Here is a 14,626-nt window from a genome sequence, read left to right as displayed (position 1 = left end):
ATTACAGGACAATTACAGAGATGGGGAGGGAGCTTGGCATGGAGAGATTTGAAAGTAAGGACATGAACTTTAAAATCAGGGCATTGCTCGGCTGGGAGCCAATGTCGGTCAGTGAGCACTGGGGGATGATCGGGGAACAGGACCTGGTGCAAGTTAATACTTAGGTAGCAATGTTTGAATGACCTCACACACAAGGGAGGCAGAAGTGCACTGGAACACTCAACTCTTGAGGGAACAAAGGCATGAATAAGGGTTTCAGTAGTAGATGAACTGAACAGGAGCAAATTATGTTAATCACTGTGAGGCCATCTTAGTGACAGTGCGGGTATGAATATATATATGAAAATAAAATAAAATCTTTTCTGCCTCTTTAGGTTACCCCCTTTAAAATAACCAATTGACCACGCACCCTGCACTGACTGTGGTGCCTGTCTCTTTAAGACAACTTCGGGTCAGTATTCTCCAAGGCGGCCTTCACGACACTTGACAATGCAGAATCGCTGAGCAGAAACTGATAGTCAAGTTCCGCACGCATGAGGACGGCCTAAACCAGGATCTTGGGTTAATGTCACACTATCTGTAACCCCCACGACTTGCCTGGGGTTGCAAAATCTCACTAACTGTCCCAGCTGGAGACAATACACATCTCTTTAACCTGTGCTTAACGCTCTCTCCACTCACATTGTCTGTACCTTTAAGACTTGATTACCTGTAAAGACTCGCATTCCAATCATTATCTTGTAAATTGAGTTTGTGTCTATATATGCCGCATTTGTGAACACAGCTCCTCACTCACCTGATGAAGGAGCAGCACTCCGAAAGCTAGTGCTGCCAAATAAACCTGTTGGACTTTAACCTGGTGTTGTGAGACTTCTTACTGTCTTTAAGACAGCACAGCAGAAGAGGGTCACCTGGCTTGAGGAACCAACGGGAAGCAAGAGTGAGTGATCACCCCAGGGGGTGGAGTCCTCTTTCAGGCAGAATACGTCAGGGAAGCTGCTCGAAGGCAGCCTAGGGCTGCAAACCCATGGACCTGATACATGGGGTGGCACGGTGGCACAGTGGTTAGCGCTGCTGCCTCACAGCACCAGGGGGCTGTGTTCAATTCCAGCCTCGGGTGACTGTCTGTGTGGAGTTTGCACATTCTCCCCGTGTCTGCTTGGGTTTCCTCCAGGTGCTCCGGTTTCCTTCCACAGTCCAAAGATGTGTGGTTTAGGTTGATAGGCCAGAGTAAAATTGCCCCTTAATCTCAGGGGGATTAGCAGGGTAAATAAGTGGGGTTATGAGGAGAGGCCCTGGGTGGGATTGTGGTCGGTGCAGACTAGATGGGCCGAATGGCCTCCTTCTGCACTGTAGGGATTCTACGATTCTGATTTCTCCTTTTCAATAAATACATTCAACGAAGCTTGAAGTGTCTTGATGTCGCCAGGGAGTGCCCCACTATTACACACCCTTTAATTTTCCCCCTTTAAGATACATTCCTGTAACGTGCCTTTTCCTCTTCTGGTGCTGCAAGGGTCAGTACTGGGGTTAGGTGGCAGTGAGCAGAAGCCCCACACTGACCCACCTCCAACAAGAGATTCATCCTCAGGGAAATATGACCCACGTCATTGAGACTGGGGACAGAGACCGTTTAAACAGAACATCGGCAAATGAAATAAAACCTGCTTCAGAAAATGGCCCTTTGCAGATTTCCCACTGTTCCTGTAATATTCTTGCAGCCTTTCCAACCTCCCACTGAGTACAATGCAACATTAAGATGCTTCTCCTGCTGCTTTTCAAATGACTTCTCTCCAAATGGGATATTTATGAAGCAAACCAGGGCTGCCATTGATTACTTACTGTCCCGTGAAGTAAGGCAGCTGAACCAACTGGAGATGATGAGTGCTGTCTCTGTCTGATCTCCCTGCGTCTGTTACTGAGATATGTTCATTTTTTGAAGCCGTCTGCTTCAAGTAGTCTTGCTGCGTCCAGCACAGGAAGGGCCGCGATTGCTGGCCACTTCAGTCCCTGTCCACCCTGCACCCGACGTTCTTGCCAACCCTTCTGTCAGGCCCGGCACTTTCAGGATGGTCTTGTGGGGCTTTGGTGTCAGCCTTTGAATCGATCACAACTTTACCCCATAAGTAACCAGACCAAGTCACGGAGTTCTCTTAAACAGTTGTTTTAATGCAAGCTATGATTCCCAGCTTGGGTTACTCTCTGTGCGGAATTGATTCCCAGATTCGATTCCTAGCTTGAGCCACTGTCTGTGCAGAGTTTGCACGTTCTCCCCGTGTCTGCGTGGGTTTCCTCCGCGTGCTCCGGTTTCCTCCCACAGTCTGAAAGACGTGCTGGTTAGGTGCATTGGCCATGCTAAATTCTCCCTCAGTGTAACCCGAACAGGCGCTGGAGTGTGGCGACTCGGGGATTTTCACAGTAACTTCATTGCAGTGTTAGTGTAAGCCTACTTGTGACACTAATAAATAAAAACTTTAAAAACAACTAGGACCCTGGACAGTCACAAGTCGATGTCGGTAACTAACCAGAGCCCAGAATTTAGGAATACACAAGCAGTTATAGTTTCAAATTCGATTACAAGTAATTAGCATGTACCAATCAAGGTATAGGAGTTATCTCTATCCACTCACAGCTATTGATTAAGGTTACAGCATTCGTAATGTACAGATATTAAAACAAATCACAATCACCTCATGCTTGATTAATTATAATATCCAATCAGCGTGAAGACTTAATCATGTTAGCTGACCTAATTCATCATTGATGCAATTTATCAGTGATGTCCCAGTTTGTGTCGGTCTCTGTGGATATCACTCCCTTTTTCCAGTTCCAGATGTCTGATTTAATGAATTCTCTCAGGCGAAGGGCCTTGGTGTTTATCTGTGAAGACTTTTATAAAGACCTTTTATTTGCCCACAGCAGCTTATGTGATGTTTAAAGTTGTGTGATTATTAACCGTTTCAGCCTGCTTCAATTTTAAAATTCTCATCCTTTCAGAATCCTCCTGACCTCTGCGACCTCCTCCAGCTCTGAAATCTCTACACTTCTCCAAATCTGACCTCTTACAGCAGCCCAAATTTTAACTGCACCCGCATTGGCAGCAATATCTTAAGCTGCGGGAATCCCTCCACAAACTTCTCTGCCTCTCGTTCTCCTCCTTTAGAATACACCTTAATCCATAGAATCCCTACTGTGCAGAAGGTGGCCATTCGGCCCATTGGGTTTGCACCGACTCTCCGAAAGGACATCTTACCCAGGTCCCAGCCGTAACCCCTCGCTTAAGTCTATTTATTGTTTGTCACAAGTAAGGCTTACATTAACACTGCAATGTGAAAATCCCCAAGTCTGAGAGAATTCATTAAATCAGACATCTGGAACTGGAAAAAGAGCATAAGAACATAAGAAACATAAGAAATAGGAGCAGGAGTAAGCCATCTAGCCCCTTGGACCTGCCTCGCGAATCAGTTCCACTTACCCGCCTGCTCCCCATATCCCTTAATTCCCTTATCGATCAGAAATCTATCTACCCGTGATTTAAACATATTCAATGAGGTAGCCTCCACCACTTCAATGGGCAGAGAATTCCAGAGATTCACTACCCTCTGAGAGAAGAAGTTCCCCCTCAACTCTGTTCTGAACCGGTCCCCACTTATTTTGAGGCTGTGCCCTCTAGTTCTGGTTTCCCTTCTAAGTGGAAAGAATCTCTCCACCTCTACCCTATCCAGCCCCTTCATTATCTTATATGTCTCTATAAGATCACCCCTCAGCCTTCTAAACTCCAACGAGTACAGACCCAATCTATTCAATCTCTCCTCATAAGCTACACCCCTCATCTCCGGTATCAACCTGGTGAACCTTCTCTGCACTCCCTCCAAGGCCAATATATCCTTTCGCAAATAAGGGGACCAAAACTGCACACAGTACTCCAGTTGCGGCCTCACCAGTGCCTTGTATAGTTGCAGCAAGACCTCCCTGCTTTTATATTCTATCCCCCTCGCGATAAAGGCCAACATTCCATTCGCCTTCTTGATCACCTGCTGCACCTGCAGACTGAGTTTTTGCAATTCGTGCACAAGGACACCCAGGTCCCTCTGCACAGTAGCATGATGTAATTTTTCTCCATTTAAATAATATTCCAATTTACTATTATTTCTTCTGAAGTGGATAACCTCACATTTGCCAACGTTATATTCCATCTGCCAGATCCTCGCCCACTCGCTCAGCCTATCCAAATCTCTCTGCAGACTTTCCGCATCCTCCACGCAATTCGCTTTCCCACTCATCTTCGTGTGATCAGCAAACTTTGTTACCCTACACTCAGTCCCCTCCTCCAGATCATCTATGTAAATGGTAAACAGTTGAGGCCCCAGCCCCGATCCCTGCGGCACGCCACTGGTCACCAACTGCCAACGCGAAAAGCATCCATTTATTCCAACTCTCTGCTTCCTGTTAGATAGCCAATCCCCAATCCACGCCAACATCTTACCCCCAACTCCGTGTACCCCAATCTTCTGCAGCAACCTTTTGTGAGGCACCTTATCGAATGCCTTCTGGAAATCTAAAAACACCACATCCACCGGTTCCCCTCTGTCAACCGCACTAGTCACATCTTCATAAAAATCCAGTAAATTCGTCAAACACGACTTTCCCTTCATGAATCCATGCTGCGTCTGCTTGATCGAACCATTCTTATCCAGGTGCTCTGCTATTTCCTCTTTAATGATGAACTCCAGCATCTTCCCAACTACGGACGTTCAGCTAACCGGCCTGTAGTTACCCGCCTTTTGTCTGCTTCCTTTTTTAAATAGCGGCGTAACAGTAGCTGTTTTCCAATCAGCCGGCATTACCCCAGAGTCCAGCGAATTTTGATAAATAAAAAGGGAGTGATATCCACAGAGACCGACACAAACCGGGACATCACTGATAAATTGTATCAATGATGAATTAGGTCAGCTAACATGATTGGTTTTAATATCTCCAGCGCCTGTTCGGGTCAATGCACCTAACCAGTATGTCATTCAGAATGTGGGAGGAAACCGGAGCACCCGGAGGAAACCTATACAGACACGGGGAGAACGTGCAAATTCCACACAGACAGTGACCCAAGCCGGGAATTGAACCCGGGGCCTGGCACTGTGAAGCAGAAGTGCTAACCACTGTGCCACCGTGCCACCCGCTTTTACCAATGCCACACGGAACTGGAATTTTGCGTTAATTTTTTTTAGTTTATTTATTAGTGTCACAAGTAGCTTACATTAACACTGCAAAGAAGTTACTGTGAAAATCCCCTTAGTCGCCACACTCCAGTGCCTGATCGGGTACACTGAGGGAGAATTTAGCATGGCCAAGGTACCTAATCAGTGCGTCTTTCAGACTGTGGGAGGAAACCGGAGCACCCGGAGGAAACCAACGCAGACACGGGGAGAATGTGCAGACTCCGCACCGACAGTGACCCAAGCCAGGAAATTAAACCCGGGTTCCTGGCGCTGTGAGGCAGCAGTGCTAACCACTGTGCCACCGTGCCGCTAATCTCCCAGTCTTGGTACTAAAAGTCAGCAATCTGTGGTCTTCATACACTTCCCTTGTACAACCTCCTGAAACCATACCCAGCTTCCCAGCACCCTGAGGCAATATCTGATATCCTGGGGGTTTTAGAGTTATTCCTGCCCGAGGTCAACAGACATTTCCTTTCCCTGTCGCTCGCCCACTCCAATTCTGTGGCGGGCAGCGCGGTGGGATTCCAGTGATGGAGTTTGACAGCTTAAAATGAGGCCCTTCAGCCCATCGTGTCTGCACCAGCCCTCAAGCACATCTATTCCGATCTCATTTTCCAGCACTTGGCCCGTAGCCTTGTGTGCTGTGGTGCTCCAAGTCTTCATTTAAATGCTTTTTGAATGTGATGTGAGTTCCCACCTCTACCACCCCTTCAGGCAGCAAGTTCCAGATTCCCACCACCCTCTGGGCGAAAAAACCTTTCCTCAAAATCTCCCGCCTCTTATCTTGAATCTCTGCCCTTGGTTATTGACTCCTCCACTGAAGGGAAAAGTTCCTTCTTTTCTACCCTATCGATGACCCTCAGAATTTTGTACACCTCGTGTAACTTTAATTTGCTAAAGTCTGGAGTGGGTGCGATTCAGAAATTGCCGCTAAAAGTAAAAATTGAACTTTAATTGAGGCAGAAATGATTTGGGCAATGACAGATGGAAGGCTGTGCTCCGCACTCTGAGGAAAACAGCTGTCTGTAGATTGATTGGAACTAATCTGGTCTCTGTGCCTTCCCCGCCCATTAACAATTTATTGCTGCGTTTAAAACCTGTTCCATCTCTGGATTCAGCATTTGAAATGAAATGTGCCCAGGGACCCCAGGTGCAGCACAGTTATATATATGAAAGCATAATATCTTGTATAACTCACTGCGCATTGGGGACATGTTCAGTAAAGCGTGTCAACGGCCTGCAGCCAGTGAAACAGGCCATTTCTCCAATCAGTCTTTACTCTTCCAGCTAAACCTAACCCTCTTCCTCAGCAGCTCCCCCCCCCCAACCACCTCACCTCCTCCCTGACCTCCCGCTCCCATCCGTCAACTACAACACCTGAGCAAGAACACTGCGAGGTCTCTCGACACCGCTGTTGTCTGGCAGCTCATTTTCAATGGACAGAAGGGGCCACGGACATGAATAAACAAAAATCTTCAACTTGTCAACTGAGAATCTTCTGGGAAAGGCAACTCGTGGTGCAACCCCCGCCCCCCATAAGTTAGAAACTCTCCCCCAACCTTCATCCCAAGTTTGCGGTGTTGAAAGTTGCTGGAAGTGCGAGTTGAGGGCACAATCCATAGATCCATAGAACCCCTACAGTGGAGGAAGAGGCCATTCGGCCCATCGAGTCTGCACCGACCACAATCCCACCCAGGCCCTATCCCCACATCCCTACACAATTTACCCGCTAATCCCTCTAACCTACGCATCTCAGGACACTAAGGGGCAATTTTAGCATGGCCAATCAACCTAACCCGCACATCTTTGGACTGTGGGAGGAAACCGGAGCACCCGGAGGAAACCCACGCAGACACAAGGAGAATGTGCAAACTCCACACAGACAGTGACCCGAGCCGGGAATCAAACCCAGGTCCCTGGAGCTGTGAAGCAGCAGTGCTAACCACTGTGCTACCGTGCCGCCGTGTTGCATCCATTGAGTGCCTGGTACCTTGGCGACTGGTAGGATTCTGCTCAACCGGTGAAGACAGAGGAAGGAAGTGAATAACAACAATGAAGAAAACAGGGTGAATTAGAGTGAGATTAGTTACAGAGAGGGAAATCTGACCAAGACCGCGAGAAGCTACAAAAGGTTGTGAACATAGCCCAGTCCATCACGCAAACCAGCCTCCCATCCATTGATTCTGTCTACACTTCCCACTGCCTCAGAAGAGCAGCCAGCATAACCAAGGACCCTATGCACCCCGGACATACTCCCTTCTACCTTCTTCCATCGGGAAAAAGATACCAAAGTCTGAGGTCATGTACTAACCGACTCAAGAACAGCTTCTTCCCTGCTGTCAGCAGACTTTTGAATGGACCTACCATATATTAAACTGATCTTTCTCTACACCCTATTTGTGACTGCAATGCTATATTCTGCACCCTATATACTCTATGAACGGTATGCTTTGTCTGTATAACGCACAAGAAACAATATTTTTCACTGTATCCCAATACATGTGAATAATAAATCGAATCAAATCGAATGAATGGGAAAGAAAACACAATACAGCTTAAAGGAAAAGTTAGACAAAAGTAAAATCCACTCGCTCAATAATCAGTTACCCCTCAGTTCCTAAAGTTAGGTCATTTCAAAATTGCCTCTTCATATGCTGAAGTCAAAATCACTTCACATCTTTGGAGTGTGGAAGGAAACCGGAGCACCCGGAGGAAACCCACGCAGTCACGGGGAGAACATGAAAACTCCACACAGACAGTGACCCAAGGCCAGAATCGAACCCGGGTCTCTGGTGCTGTGAGGCAGCAGTGCTAGCAACTGTGCTGCTGTGCCACACAGTTAGAGTGGCGAAGTAAGCTCTGCAATAAACAGCCTCTACCAATGCATCCTATTCTTGGTGTCTTCTTCACAACAAGTTTTGGGATATTTCCCTGGCAGTCAGGATCAGCAGGTAACAAAATCATGTTTTAGAGTGCAGTTGTTGCAGTGTTTGCCATGCAGAGGCACAGTGATACCTTCCAAGAATCATAGAGAATCTTACAGAGCAGTAGGACGCCATTTTGGACACCAAACCTGTGCCAAATCTTTGAAAGAGCCTATCTAATTCACTCCCTCGGCCCATCTTCTCCACCATTAACCCTGCAAATTAATCCTCTTCAAGAGGTTCAAACATTCAATTGAGGCATTCGAGAGGGGCATTAGATGATTACTTGAATAGAAACAATGTGCTGGGTTACAGGGAAAAGATGATGTGCAGATGCCGGCTTTGGACTGGGGTAAACACAGTAAGAGTTTTAACAACACCAGGTTAAAGTCCGGGATGTTGGGTTTATGTCACACTATCAGTAACCCCCACAGCTTGCCTCCTGGACTTGCAGGCTGTCCTGTCTGGAGACAATACACATCTCTTTAACCTGTGCTTAATGCTCCCTCCACTCACATTGTCTGTATCTTTAAGATCTGGCTGGCTGTAGAGATTTGCATTCTAATCAGTATTCTGTGACTTGATTTTGTGTCTCTGTGCCCTGTTTGAGAGCACATTTCCACTCCATCTGATGAAGGAGCAGTGCTCCGAAAGCGAATGGTATTTGCTACCAAATAAACCTGTTGGACTTTAACCTGGTGTTGTTAAGACTCTTACTGTGTTTACAGGGAAAAGGCAGGGAAATGGCACGAAATTACAATGCTCATTTGGAGAGCCGGTGCAGACATGTTGGCCAAATGGCCTCCTCCTGCGCTGTAACAATCCTGTGATTCTGAAAATCCCTACAGAATCTGAGAGCGCAAACACCCCGAGGGCTTATTAAAAGGTGCAAAATGGTTCGGGGTTGCAAACTGGCATGTCAAGTACTTCTTAATTTGTAGTTTTCTCAGTACCTGCTGTGACCAGACCAAGGCTGCCAACACTTTGGTTTTCCTCTGGTGTCTCACGCAGCCTGTCGCTGTTGTCTGAAATGCAACAGATGCTGACGTCTTGGGCTCCAGCGTTAAGATCTTTAATAAATGAGGATTTTTTAATCAAGAGCCAACATTTATCCCAGAGGCTGAGAATCACTAATGATATTCTGCAGCAGAAGTGCACGATTAATCTCAAACCTTCAGCATATCTGCCAACCGATGGGGTTTGCTCCGTCATCTTAGGGTTTGTTTCCGTCACTCCCGATCAAGTTTAAATATTATTTTACTACCGTTTTGTGGGGTGTTGAACCAGAAGTCAGGGCAGCACGGTGGCACAGTGATTAACACTGCTGTCTCACAGCGCCAGGGAGCCGCGTTCAATTCCAGCTTGGGCCATTGTCTGTTTGGAGTTTCTTCCCATGTCTGCATGGGTTTCCTCCGGGTGCTCCGGTTTCCTCCCACAGTCCAAAGATATGCGGGTTAGGTTTATTGGCTATGACAAATTGACCCTAGAGTCAGGGGATTAGCAGGGTAAATATGTGGGTTACGCGATTAGGGTCTGGGCGGGATTGTGGTCGGTGCAGACTCGATGGGCCAAATGGTCTTCTTCTGCACTGTAGGGATTCTATGATTCTAAGTCACATTTCCCATCATTAGATTACACCAGGGGTCAGAGTCTCACCACAAGTGGAAAACTCTTTTTATTCCTTCTGTGATGGGAATTGTTTTAATATTTGAAACAAGGGCACGGTTACTAACTGAAATCATTTGTTGTTTTATTTCAATCCATCCCTCCAAATATTCAGCACTTCAGTTGTAACCGATCCATGAGATGTAAGAGAGATAAGTTTAGCTGTGTGTTTGTGGTTTTCTTCAGGGTGGCACGGTGGCACAGTGATTAGTACAGCTGCCTCACAGCGCCAAGGACCCAGGATCAATTCTGGCCTCACACTTTACACATTCTCCCCGTGTCTGCGTGGGTTTCCTCCGGGTGCTCCGGTTTTCTCCCACACTCCAAAGATGTGCAGGTTAGGTGGATCGGCCATGTTAAATTGCCCCTTAGTGTCCAAAGATATGCAGGGATATGGTTTAGGGTGGGCCTGTGTGAGATGGTCTTTCGGAGAGTCTGTGCAGACTCGTTGGGCCGAATGGCCTCCTTCTGCACTGTAGGCATTCTATGATTGATTCCCCAACTCCCTGCTTCACTGGACTAGTGGACTGTATAGAGAGCTATGCTCTTAAAGGCATTGATTCCAAACAAAACAGCCTTTGGGTGGACCCAAACCAAAATACAGATTTTTTCTTTGCCATTAACCCAACATCCTCCTTTTGAAAGCCATTGTCCCAGTTCATTATCTAGATGCCTGCATATGAGATAATGGCACTGAGTACCTTTACTGGATACAGTAACATAGGGGGTTATGTTACTGGGCTAGTAATCCAGGGCCTTGACGAATGATTCAGTTGAATCTCACCACAATAATGGTGGATATTAGAATTGGCTACCGAAAACTAAAGGAAAACATTGAATAAGAACTAATGTCAGTAATGGTGAGTCGGAAACTATCACATTGGCCCGAATTTTATGCACCCATCCCCCCCACAGTTTTTGAGGTGGGGTCTGGAGGAAGTTTGAAATCACGTGGGCAGGATTCCTTCTCAGATCCTTTTTTTGATTTATTTTGATTTGATTTATTATTGTCACATGTATTAGTATACAGTGAAAAGTATTGTTTCTTGTGCGCTATACAGACAAAGCATACTCTTCATACAGAAGGAAAGGAGAGAGTGCAGAATGGGCGGCACGGTAGCACAGTGGTTAGCTCTGCTGCTTCACAGCTCCAGGGTCCCGGGGTCCCGGGTTCGATTCCCGGCTCGGGTCACTGTCTGTGTGGAGTTTGCACATTCTCCTCGTGTCTGCGTGGGTTTCCTCCGGGTGCTCCGGTTTCCTCCCACAGTCCAAAGATGTGCGGGTTAGGTTGATTGGTCAGGTTAAAAATTGCCCCTTAGAGTCCTGGGATGTATAGGTTAGTGGGTAAATATGTGGGCGTAGGGCCTGGGTGGGATTGTGGTCGGTGCAGACTCGATGGGCCGAATGGCCTCCTTCTGCACTGTAGGGTTTCTATGATTCTAGTGTTACAGTCATAGCTAGGGTATAGAGAAAGGCCAACTTAGTGCGAGCTAGGTCCATTCAAAAGTCTGATGGCAGCAGGGAAGAAGCTGTTCTTGAGTCAGTAGGTACATGTCCTCAGAATTTGTATCTTTTTCCCGACGGAAGAAGGTGGAAGAGAGTATGTCAGGAGTCCCCCCCCCCCACGCCAGACCAGACCGGAGTTTACAGTTTTGCCCCTGTTAGGGCCCTGAAGTGGTCGCTTAATGGCTTTATCCCACCCAACCTCAATGTTCATCCTGGCAGGCATCCGATGACTGTAGGTGAGGCAAAGAAAAAGTTCTCATGCTCAACCATGTGCGGGAAGGCCCCTTCTGACTTGGGGTGTCCTCCCCTCACGAACTGGCTTTCGCCAGGCCTCCCTCCGACCTGGCCTATCCCCTGACACTGTTTCCCACCCCCACCCCCCCGCACCTTGCAACCCCCTCTTTTCCAACCATCCCCAAGGCCCCATCCGTATACCTTGACACTGGCTCCCTGCACTTGGTGTCAGGCACGGCGCTGCAGTACCTCTTCTAGCCACTGTAGCACTGTGTCTGGATGGGATATGTAGACCGAATGGTCACATGAGAATGTGGCAACGGAAGAGGTCATGTTGCGGGAGTGTACAAGCTATCCTCAGGAGAGTGGGCAGAGTACAAGAGTTGAAGTAATTGCTAAGCTTGTGAATAAATTACTCTTTGTTGGAAGTTACTGCCGCCAGTGATTCAGGAACCCACTACATTTACAGGCGGGAGAACTATCGACCAATCTGATTGGCCAACAGCCCTCCAAGGCGGGACTTCTTCCCAAGTGAGGACAGAAGCCATGCCTGCTGCCAATCAATGCTCATTAGTTTAGTTTAGTTTAATTTAGTTTAGTTTAGGTTAGTTTAGTTTATTAGTGTCACAAGTAGACTTACATTTAGAGTGTGAAATGGGAGTGGGCTTGTTGAAATCAGTGAGGATGTTCTCCCCATCAAGTCTCCTAAAAATGTAGGCTGTTGCTTTAAAAATCCATCTGATTCACTTATGCCCTTTAGGGAAGGAAATCTACCAACTTCACCACAGCAATGCAGCTCATTCTTAATTTCCACTAAAATGACCCAACAAACCATTCCGTTATATTCACCATCTCCTCAAGGACAAGGGGGGTGGGGGCGGGGATGGGGGGGCGGGGTGGGGGGGTAACAAACACCGGCCTTGTCAGTGATGCCAACATTTAATAAAATAATAAAAAAAACAACTCCTTTTTGCGACCAACCCATTTTTCCACACAGAACTTGCATTTTCTGAGATATTTTCTAAGTTTATCAGTTCCAGAAATAAGGATCATGGGTCTTGGAACAAAAATGATTCTTTTTTGAATGCCAAATGTACCAAACAACTTTTTAAAATTCATTTGTGGGACACGGGCGTCGCTGGCTGGCCAGCATTTATTGCCCATCCCTAGTCGCCCTTGGAGGGCAGTTGAGAGTCAACCATATTGCTGTGGCTCTGGAGTCACATGTAGGCCAGACCAGGTAAGGACAGCAGATTTCCTTCCCTAAAGGACATTGGTGAACCAAATGGGTTTTATGACAATTGACAATGGTTTCATAGTCACCAGTAGATTCTTAATTCCAGATTTTTTAAAAATTGAATTCAAATTCCACCTCCTGCTGTGGCGGGATTCGAGCCCGGGTCACCAGAGCATTAGCCAAGTTTCTGGATTAATAGTCTTGCGAGAATACCGCTAGGCCATTGGCTGTTATGCAGAATATATGATTACAGTGGAGCTCGTGGGCGAAAGGCAGATTTGATCTGTTATTTTCCACAGGACTCAGCATTAAACCTAAAACTGACACTCCAAGGTGGTACTGAGGGAGTGCGGCACTGTCACGGGCTCTGACTTTCAGGTGAAATGCTAAACATGAATGCCATCCATCATCTCAGACTGACACACAAGATCCCATGGGCACTAGTTCAAAGAAGAGCAGTGGAATTATCCACAGTGTCCTGGCCAATATTCATTCCTCAATCAATATCGTTAAAAACAAATTATCTGGTCATTATCACATTGCTGTTTGTGAAACTATCAGGCTGCAATTGTGAGATTTGGGGCGGGATATTCCAACTGCGCTCATCCGAATGCCGGAAAATCCCACCCGAGGTCAATGGACCTTTGCATAGTCCATGTTCTGCCCACTACAATTCCAATGGCGGGAGGGGCAGGAAAATACCACCCTTGAACTCATATTCTCTGAATTAAAAAGATCTAGAATCATAGAATCCCTACAGTGCAGAAGGAGGCCATTCGACCCATCAAATCCACACTGACTCTCTGAGAGCATCCCACCCTATCCCTGTAACCTCACATAATCAACCTAACCTACACATCATGGGACACCGAGGGGCAATTTAGCGTGGCCAATGCAACGAACCTGCACATTTTTTGACTGTGGGAGGAAACTAGAGCACCCAGAGGAAATTCACACAGACATGGGGAGAATGTGCAGATTCCACAAAGACAGTTACCATGATTGGAATCGAACCTGGGTCCCTGGTGCTGTGAGGCAGCAGTGTTAACCATAGTGCCACTGTGCTGCCCTAGAATAAAGTCAAGGAACATAATGCATCTTAGTAAAGTTAAATTATTAGTCACAAGTAGGCTTACAGTTAACATTGCAATGAAGTCATTGTGAAAATCCCCTCGTCGCCACACTCCGGTGCCTGTTCGGGTACACCGAGGGAGAATTTAGCACAACCAATGCACCTAACCCATGACGTCTTTCGGACTGTGAGAGGAAACCAGAGCACACGGAGGAAACCCGCACAGAGAAAATGCAGACTCTGCACAGACAATAACTCAAGCCAGGAATTGAACCTGGGTCCCTGGAGCTGTGAGGCAGCAGTGCTATCCACTGCGCCACTGTGCTCCTTTAGACGAATAGGATGGCAATTGATCCTAGATACATAGGAACATGTATATGAACAGATGAATTTGGGGCAGGAGTTGGCCATTCGGCCCCTTGACCCTGCTATGCCATTTGATAAGGTCATAGCTGATCTGATTGCAGCCACTAGTTCACTTTCCCTCCTCCCCCTATAGCCTTGCACACTCTTGTCAATCAACAATCAAATTAGCAGTAGTGTGTTCTGCAACAGTTGCCAATTCCAATGGTTTCAGTGGGATTAAAGTAAAGTTGAATTACTCTCATTACAAAGCAATGGCTTTAATTAAATATTCAGGAGCTTTCTACTGTGGACAACCAATGATAATTTGGCAGCCAGATCCTGACTAGCATGAAAGAATATCCCAAGGATTGCTTTAGTTATCTTAAAGTTACTGCAGTAATTTTTAGCGCACCTTATCGAATGATCT

This window comes from Mustelus asterias, chromosome 11 (genome assembly GCF_964213995.1).
Source record: "Mustelus asterias chromosome 11, sMusAst1.hap1.1, whole genome shotgun sequence".
NCBI lineage: Eukaryota > Metazoa > Chordata > Chondrichthyes > Carcharhiniformes > Triakidae > Mustelus > Mustelus asterias.
Note: the sequence above shows the minus strand (reverse complement) of the source record.